This window comes from Micropterus dolomieu, linkage group LG01, assembly GCF_021292245.1.
Source record: "Micropterus dolomieu isolate WLL.071019.BEF.003 ecotype Adirondacks linkage group LG01, ASM2129224v1, whole genome shotgun sequence".
Lineage (NCBI taxonomy): Eukaryota > Metazoa > Chordata > Actinopteri > Centrarchiformes > Centrarchidae > Micropterus > Micropterus dolomieu.
In genome coordinates, this window is record NC_060150.1 from 45,396,836 (window position 1) to 45,406,673 (window position 9,838).

The 9,838-nt window shown below is 38.8% G+C and overlaps 1 protein-coding gene across 1 annotated transcript in view; it reads right to left on the minus strand.

Moving 5' to 3' along the window:
* si:ch73-264p11.1 (uncharacterized protein LOC100000923 homolog) overlaps nucleotides 1–9,461 on the minus strand; it is a 16,045-nt gene extending 6,584 nt beyond the window's left edge. Inside the window, exon 1 of the mRNA XM_046043955.1 lies at nucleotides 9,162–9,461. The gene's annotated coding sequence lies outside the window, so the exon portion shown is untranslated. The remainder of the gene's footprint in view (nucleotides 1–9,161) is intronic.
* Nucleotides 9,462–9,838: the final 377 nt, after the last annotated feature.

A 9,838-nucleotide genomic window follows, 5' to 3' on the forward strand; every position in this document is an offset into this window, starting at 1 on the left:
AGCAGAGAGTAAACTACTGAAGATGGAAGACAACCACTGAGTTGGCCTGACAGTTTCACAGGAAGTGTGTGTGAGAGAGAGAGAGAGAGAGAGAGAGAAAAAATAGGCACAATACCACAAGAAAGTTTATTTGTAGAGCACCATCTCCTACAGACACAGTTCAAAGTATAACAAAACAACCCCCCAAAAAACCTATTAAAAGTTAACATGGGGGAAAAAATTGTGCAAACTTCAAATCAGCAGACTTCGCAGGTTGCGATGCATGTATTTCTCCAGGTTTTGATTAAACTCTGGGCCTCTGGATAAAAAATCTGTCATGTGAGTCGTGTGAGTCTCCCAGGTTGCTAAACATGAAATATATATATTAAGACCAGCAAGAGGTTGCTGGTCCTAATATATCCCGACTCCCAGTTTGTGAGTCCTGTCTTGTGTTGCCATACCAACACAAGACAGTACTACAAGGCTGTTATGTAGGGACTACTGCATGACCAGGCACATAAAATTGATATGCATTTAGAGCATGAAACTAGTGTTAGAGATTTTATTATATTTTATTTACCTTTGAGTGTCTTTACGTTGTTATCTATTAAAAAGAGAAATAATGGGTGTTGGCATTAAGGTTTAATGAATGAGAAACTACACACTTTTTTATTCTTGATGCCATTTGATTGATTAATATATCAACAAAATGCACATTATGAATGAGCCTGTATGTGGGGGTCCACGCAAAGGTCTATGGTTAACCCTTAAATAGGATCAAGTTACACACTTTACTTACTGTCTTACTGTACTTACTGTTACTTTTTAGATGTATTTACATGATAAATAAATGCATCATTATCGAGTCGCTTTAACTCTGCAGCCTGTCAGGGGCCCAGAAAAGAGCAGCCAAAACAAACAGAGAAGAATAAAATCATAGGGAGGCAATGGCCAAATCTCTGGTCAGACAATTTGTTCAGAAGCACCGTGTAAGGTGAAGGTGAGGAGCAAACAGGCAGACTAGTAAAACTTTAGCTTGCTTAACCTTTAAATAATGTAACACCAGAGCTGCTAAGTCTCAGGCGCTGAAAATGGCACTTACGCAGACAATGTTCACACGATCTCACGCCACACATCGATTTTCTCACGCAGTGAAAAACACATGTATTACTGATAACAAGTAGGGGCGAGTGAACCCCACCCAGCTGATGCGATGCGACCTCGCGCGGTGAGTCGCGTTGACTAACTGAAAGAGTTTTGCAAAATAACATCTAAAATCTGAGGCGCAGACTTGCTCTGTTTAGGACTGTGAACATTTGTGTGGATTTGTGGTGATATTTCTGTCTGATCCAAAGTGTTTCAAATAATCCAACGAAGGTTAAAGTCAAGGGAAACTGGACTTGGTTGAAGATTAAATAAGTTTCGTTTATCCACCTCCTCTCATCCAGGACAGTCCCAAACGGTTCTGTGTCTGCAGGGGCCAAATCAGCAGAGCAACATCGCAGGCTTATGCACAGCGGAGTATAGGGCAGGTACTGTTTTATGAATTCTCGTAAATGATGACGTTGTTCTCGTAATAGTAGGCTACGACTTTTTTTTTTCTGCACCTGTCAGAGAACACAGAGAGTCTATGTGGGAGAGATTCTGAATGTGCTTAAAGTTTTGAACATGAGCAGAAACCTTTAGAAACTGAATTAAAATGATTTAATATCATTGAGGTGGGCCCTGCGATGGACTGGCGACCTGTCCAGGATGTACCCCGCCTTGTCGCCCCGATGTCAGCTGGGATTGGCTCCAGCCCCCCAGGGACCCTGCATGCAGGATAAGCGCTTGACGATGGATGGATAATTGAGGTGAGTAAAGGTGCCACAGTCATATTTAAGAAGCTACTTCCCCAAACAAAGAAAAAAACATGAAAAAAAAAACATGGAAATATTTGAATACACATTAAATGTGTATTCAAATATTAATATATTCATTTGTTAAGTTCTGTGTGTGCAGCTTGAAGGGACAACAAACTTTAGTTTCATTATACAGCAACCTTGTGGTGTATAATGACAAATAAACAACCTTGGAAAAGTTTAACTACAGGTGAAAATATATCTATATCTAAAAGCAACAAAAAGTGCCTGAGAGCTTTACTGCATTATAGTGTATTATATTTGGAATCATCACCTGCCACCTGAATTTTGTGTTTGCCTTTATATGAATAAAGATTAGTAACTCCCAAAAGTTCTCCTGCCTCAAGAAAACTGACCCACAGTAATAGTAATAGTCATAGTCAGCTGCACATCACAGGTCAAAGGATACAGCTGCAAATATGGTCACAGTATAATAAGCTATACATGTGGTAAACCTCTGTTTAGATTATGATCATCATTTCACCTGACGCCACAATATACTTATAGTCCTATACATGTTACAGTTTTGTACATATTTTGACCTAATGTAGTCCTCAAGATTGAATTTGATAGATGAAGTATGTGCATTTGTTTTGAGTACAGGATCGCGGAAGGGCTGGAGCCAATCCCAGTTTACATCGGGCAAAAGGCGGGGTACACCCTGGACAGGTCGCCAGTTCATCGCAGGGCCACACATAGACGAACAACCACGCGCACCTAAGGACAATTTAGAGCCACCAAATTAACCTAGTCCTTCTGTCTTTGGATGGTAGGAGGAAGCCGGCGCAACCGGAGAGAACCCACGCACACACGGGGAGAACATGCACACAGAAAGGCCGGGACGACCGGGGAATCTCACCCCATTGGAGGGGGGGCGTCTTCCCCCTTTATGGTTGATCGTTTGTAAGTTAGATGTCATTTAGACAATGGACAGTTTATGTTTTTATTACTTAGAATGAGACATTTCTATCTACATACACCGCTGGTCCTCTTACATGGACGTTGCCATGCTGCGCCGACATGTTTCTACAGTAGGCCAAATGGCCAAAGCCTCTACAGAGCGTGTTTTGTCACTACGTTGAGTATGTACGAAGAAGAACAAGAAGTAACGTTTGTAGTACTAGTAGTAGTAGTCGACCAGTTGCCATGTTTCTACAGTAGGCCAAATGGCCAAAGCCTCTACAGAGCGTGTTTTGTCACTACGTTGAGTATGTACGAAGAAGAACAAGAAGTAACGTTTGTAGTACTAGTAGTAGTAGTCGACCAGTTGCCATGTTTCTACAGTAGGCCAAATGGCCAAAGCCTCTACAGAGCGTGTTTTGTCACTACGTTGAGTATGTACGAAGAAGAACAAGAAGTAACGTTTGTAGTACTAGTAGTAGTAGTCGACCAGTTGCCATGTTTCTACAGTAGGCCAAATGGCCAAAGCCTCTACAGAGCGTGTTTTGTCACTACGTTGAGTATGTACGAAGAAGAACAAGAAGTAACGTTTGTAGTACTAGTAGTAGTAGTCGACCAGTTGCCATGTTTCTACAGTAGGCCAAATGGCCAAAGCCTCTACAGAGCGTGTTTTGTCACTACGTTGAGTATGTACGAAGAAGAACAAGAAGTAACGTTTGTAGTACTAGTAGTAGTAGTCGACCAGTTGCCATGTTTCTACAGTAGGCCAAATGGCCAAAGCCTCTACAGAGCGTGTTTTGTCACTACGTTGAGTATGTACGAAGAAGAACAAGAAGTAACGTTTGTAGTACTAGTAGTAGTAGTCGACCAGTTGCCATGTTTCTACAGTAGGCCAAATGGCCAAAGCCTCTGCAGAGCGTGTTTTGTCATTACGTTGAGTACACTGAAAAAAATCATAGACCCATTTAGTTACGTGAACTTACTTCTTCTTTTCAACTCAAATAGCTCTGACAAGTTTTGGACTTTGAACTCAACTGCACGAGTTTTAGAAAGTTAAACTTGCATTAATTCATTGTGTTGACTATTTGACACTTTTGTTTGTTTGATTGAACTTACGTATGGAAGTTATCAGTTGAAAAAAAAGGCGAGGTGTGAGGATTGGAGCTAGAGAAAAAAAAAGCCTAGGTGCTGCGTCTTTTGAGTTTGAGAAAAACAAAGACATAATCAACCAATTATTAGGGTTTAGCGTGTACTCAGTTAAAACGAGTATCTGGTACAGATACTTTTTATGAGTATCATCAGAGTAAAATGTGTCAATATCTGTTTTGTTATAAACTATAAATATAACCTTTTTTTTTTATCAAAAACATTGCGCTGAAGCTCAATTCTGAGGCTGTTCTGTAAATAGTTTTCTAATATAGCAAGTTCTGATACAAATTTGAGGCTTAAATAACTTCCAGTTAATCCCGCCTATTTATAGGTTAAGCCCCGCCCATTCTGAGTACAGATACAGAAAATTTAAATTGTTTAACAGATACAGATAGAGATAGTGGTGTTTTTGCTCACCCCTGCTAATTATACACTGCAGATAAGTCATATATTCAAATTCAAACCAAAATACAACGGTCTTAAGGCCCTTTCAGAAAGGAGGTGACAAGTGCTGCTATTTTGATCTTTGACTGCGGCGTGCACAGGCGCACCAGCAAGCCACCCTGCCCTGTTGCAAGTCACTTAAGATAATATTACAGTGTTGCTGTTGTTGGGGTCTATTCTAACTATGAGTTAGAATAACTCAAACTTGTAAAAAGTTAATTTAACTAAAAAAACAACATTGACACAACTAGAACACTGTAGTTATATCAACTTTATAAAGTTGAATTTATTAGTTGAAACCAAGGCAATAGTCAAGTTGAGTTAACTTGAAATGTCTTAAATTTAGTTATCTGAACTTAAAAATGTGAGTTGAAAGGGTGTAGAATTGTATGTTTGTTTGACAAGATAAAGCAAGTTTCCTTGAGTGGACAATGTAATATAGATAGTTGTTTTAACTGACAGTTTTAAGTTCAAACAATAAATGATCATTAATTAAACAAATTGTATAACATAACATCATGAGTTGAAACAAAGCTTTTCTTAAAGTTGAGTTTACTCAAATTTTTAAGGCAGCAATTGAACTTATGTTTTAAAGCTGAACCACCTAGATAATCTTTACAGTGTAACGTTTGTAATTCTAGTAGTAGTAGTCGACCAGTTTATTAGAAGTAAGAAAATAAGAGAAATTTGGACAAATGTATGTATTATTTAGCACAAGAGCCAACAGAGTGTGTCGGCCACCGTAGCGTCTCCTGTGGCTTGGAAAGGGAGTGGTTTGCGGTGACTGATGCATTCATGTGGTAATAATCAGAATCTTTTTTTTTCTCCTTAAATCTTTACTGCAAAATAAAGCATACACGGGCCATGAAGAAGTATACAGAACTTTCATTTGTGCAAAATCAGGTATTGCATATATACATATTTTGCAAACTTATAATTTGTAATAAGGTTTAAACGGTTAGTTTTCTGTCCATGTAGAGTGAACTAGCTGTCTGCGTGTTGTTTATACAATCTGATAATGTTAATCCAACACATGTTTGTAGGATAAATATATATAAATTTAACACAATTAGATTTTATCTACAGCTTACTTTAAATGACAACAAAATAGATCAACTTATGTCAGAATTATATGGTGGAAAACACAAAATTCAGGCAGCAGGTGACAATTCAAATATACAAAAAAATTAATAGAATATAATGCAGTAAGGTTTTCAGGCATTCTGTAGCTATTGCTTTTAAATAGCCTGTGTTTCTCCTGTAGATCAACTTTTCTAATTTAAAAGCACACACATGCACACATCCTCTTTTGTGTCTTTTATTTGGGGATGTATGTGCATGTGACACCTTTCTACCTCAAATAAAGTAATTTTAATTTAAGTTATTTATTCCTGTACTTTGATAGCTGCTGTGTTTCAGCAGGTTTTCTGCTCATGTTCAAAACTTTCTGCACATTCAGAATCTCTCCCACACATCTTAGTTCTCTGACATGTCCAGTCAAAAAAGCCGCCATATAACGAGACTGACGTCATTATTTAATTAGAATTCATAATATTTAAAGTCTACCAGTCCTGTACTCTGCTGTGCATTACTTATTGCTCTGCTGGAATTACCCCCTTTAGACCGTTTGACTGACACAACACACAGATTGCATGTTGCATGTGAAACCGAAACCAGCTGGAAAACACACCACAATTCCACACCACACATGTTAACTTCAGCAGCTCCAGTAAAGTGCAGCTCACATTCCCAAACAGAGCAAAGCTGCACCTCATGATTTAGATGTTTATATTGCAAAACTCTACACAAGGACAGACTCGTAACAACCCTCTGGACTTACAGCGCGGGGTATTACTATCACGGCGTACGCCAGTGTGACAGTAGCTGGGCTGAGTTGATTTGCGTCAAGCCCTGACATTTTGCGCCCTATAGGCAACTATGTCGCCTATACCACGGGCCGTCTCTGAGTGAGACTAGCAGCACCCAGAAGAGGTGAGAAAAAGAAGTGTGACATTATGTCGGTTTTTTTAGCCTTGCCCCATGTTACCCTGTGTTACTAGATTAATGTCAAGGCAATTTTACATGTGAAATTCCACTACATATGTGCAAAAAGATGGTCACAGACAAAGATAGACAGTGCAGTGGGAGAAGCTCGGGTCCCTTTCATGCAGCCGTGTGCATAAATAGTTCGTCAATGTCACTTTTTGTGAAACAAAACAATTGAATTTTGACAAATATGATGTTTAAATGATACAAATGCTGTATAAACATAGACTAGGCAGACCATTCAACTACAGTGTGTAACCTGTAAATAGGCTATAATGAAATGGCCAGACATAATTTCTGCATATTTCTGTCATAGCTCTTTGCTGTTAGTGTTTGTGAAGTAGGCCTACCGATCATGAATGTTCTTGGTCACCCCCAAAAGGCCAAAACCCTTTAAACTTATTGACTCTTACAAAAAATGTAACAGAACTACCAAACTGTACAAGGAAACCTTTAAAGAGAAACAATAAATCCTTTTTGCTTGTTCAATTTTTTTGCTGTTGTTGTTTTGTTAGGCCTGTTAGAGCGGGTTGCCCGTTAATCGGAAAGGTCAATCCCCGGCTCCTCCTGGCTGCATGTCTAAGTATCCTTGGGCAAGATACTGAACCCTGAATTGTCTCTGGTGGCTGTTCCGCCAGTGTATTTATGTGTGCGAATGAGCACTAGGCTCAGTGAGTGAATGGTGAAAGCAGATGTAGTGTAAAAGCGCTTTTAGTGGTCGAAAAGACTATAGGCGCTGTACAAATACGGAGCATTTACATTGTAGGCCTAAATCATTTACTGTTCCTCACTGAGGCGGAAAGTAACGAATTACTATTAGTATTGTAAGTTAGCCTACTTCGCTACATTTTCAATCACATCCGTTAGTGAGTAAAAAAAGTGCAAGGAAAATGATGCAGTGTCCTGCTTCTGCAGCTTCACAATAAAAGCATTCAACTGGCCAAACACGAGTTCACTGTTATTTTGAAGTAGTCACGGGAAATGCAATCTGTTTGCAAGGCGGATCATTCATCAAACGTTTTTAAATATTGCAGTGAGTAGCCTACTGCTACAGTCAGCAGCAGACAGATAAAGAGCTGCAGGCGACAGGCTGCACACCTCCACTTTCTCAGCCAGGTAACCAACTCCTTTCACTTTCACTTTCGCTGTTAGCAGACTCATGTTGTGTGCAGCATAAAGTCAGATCATGACTGCTCACATGATTATGGAAAATACCAATAACTGCCCTACAATAGTTTTGTTTCGCTGCACCAGACTGGCTGCAGTATGAGAGCATTTTCTAGTAAAGCTGGCCGCCAATTTATCCTTATGGATTTAGGCCTATCATGTTTTTAAGTGTCTGTTCACATTGATATAGCTAAGCTAATAAAAACGTTCATTCTGCTAAAGTTGAAAATATTAAACAGTAATATGGCAATTATTTTAGAACAAATGTAATTGAGGACCCCTGATGTAGAAGTCAATTAAATAATAGCCTACTAGTAGCCTTAATAGCCTACTTCCATTGGCGGTTAAAAATAAGTTTTCATAGTTTGGTAAGGTGCCTTGCTCCAAATAGCCAAATCGGTGCATGACAATGTTGGTTAAATAAGGATAAATGTTTAATAGGGATATGACCAATGTTGGGGGTAACGCTTTATAAAGTAGTCAAATTACTTTTGTCTATAACGCAGTAATGTAACGCATTACTGTTGATAATAACTTCAGTAATCATTGTGTCAAAGATTCAGTGGTTCCAGCTTTTTAGATGTCAATGTGATTTTTTACATCATTGCAAAGTAAATATCTGTAGGTTTTGGACTGTTAGACAAAATAAGCAACAGGAAGTCTGTGGGCCTTTTCCCACAGCTTTTGGACATTTTATAAACTAAATCAATTGAGAAATTAACTGACAGCCTCATCAAGAATGATAATAATCGTTCCAATCCAAAGAGGCTGATTTCAAGGTCTGTCTGTGTCCTCTTGTTTTTTAAGACTGAACTACAACGGAGGAAATGTTTGTGCCTGGGATACTCTGTAAACACAATCAAATAGTAAAATACATACATAGTATATATGTATGTGTATGCTGTTCTATATAAAGGCTGCCAGTAACACTTTTTTGTTTGGTCTGTAAACAACACAGGTTCCCATGGGGAAGTCTTTTGCCTGGCAACAGTCAAAAACACAATTACATTGTTAAAGGACGAGCCAAAGGACCTGGTACGAGTTAAAACAGACTCCTCTGTCCTTCAACAACAGTACAATCAAAGAAAGAGCTTTTCCTTTACACCTTCTAAAGTATCGGTGTAAAGTGACAATCTACCTGTGATCTCTATTCATCCAAGCAAATGAGGCCCATTAAAATAAAATATAGAGGTACAGAAAATGTACGGTAGAAAAACAGAGATTAAATAGAACCAGTACCTTCATGATCAGTTAACATAGAAAAAGATAAAACAAAACAAACTTCCAATATTTTTACAAAAACACTTGACCTGTTGCTGTCTAATGTTAAGAAAACGTTATTCTTTCCATGCTAAAGAAATCATAAATAATTGTAAATAATTACTTTTTAGTAATAGCTTTCCTGTTAGCAACACTTAGTTTAGCTCTGATACCACTTGGATCCGCCTGGAGCCCTTTTTGCAAAGCTTAATGAACCTTTTGCCAGAACTTAAAGTTGGGCGAAACCAGAATCTGTGATAATGATTTCCGTGATGATGATTTAAGTTTGAAAATAAGAACATCCTGTCAACTTACTTGATCTTTGCAGGTCTGATTTGGTTCATCCACTGGCTCGACGTCATACAGAAAGTGAACCTGCGGACTGTCTCGTTCATTAGTGAAATAGCTGCATAGTCCTGGGTATACAAGTCCAAAAAAAGACCGCCTTTGTCTTTTCCTAAAAATTTTTCCTTGACCTCGATGGAAAAGTTATGAGGGCAGGAAAAGATGTGAAGGAGAATTCATAAGGACAGGAAAAGACAACTAAGGACAACAAAAAGTATATCTTTCCCCCTGCGTTCTTAGCTTGTTGTTTCATGCAGGCGAAAGAGACGTAGACAACCCGGTGCAAAATATTATTCAATACCATTGTTGGAATTGAAATAAAAAAATGAATATAAGCAGGGACGCTGGAAGACAGTTGCTTAGGAACCTTCCTAAGCAAAAAACAACTATTTGGCCACAAGCGAGTTTTGTCCATTCAGCCTGTCCTCTTGGTCCCTGCCTTTACTTTCCAGCCTCTGCACCATAAATCCGGGTGCCTGCTCCATTCCCGTTTACCTGTGGACTCTCTGCTTGGATTTTCTACCTGCGCAAGTAAACTCACCTTTTCAATAAATCAGTGAACTGTTCCTGGAGGTTGTGAGATGATTATGGGGATTAATGTAAGATCATATTTGGAATTTATTCTCCACAAAGAGTAGCACAGGAAA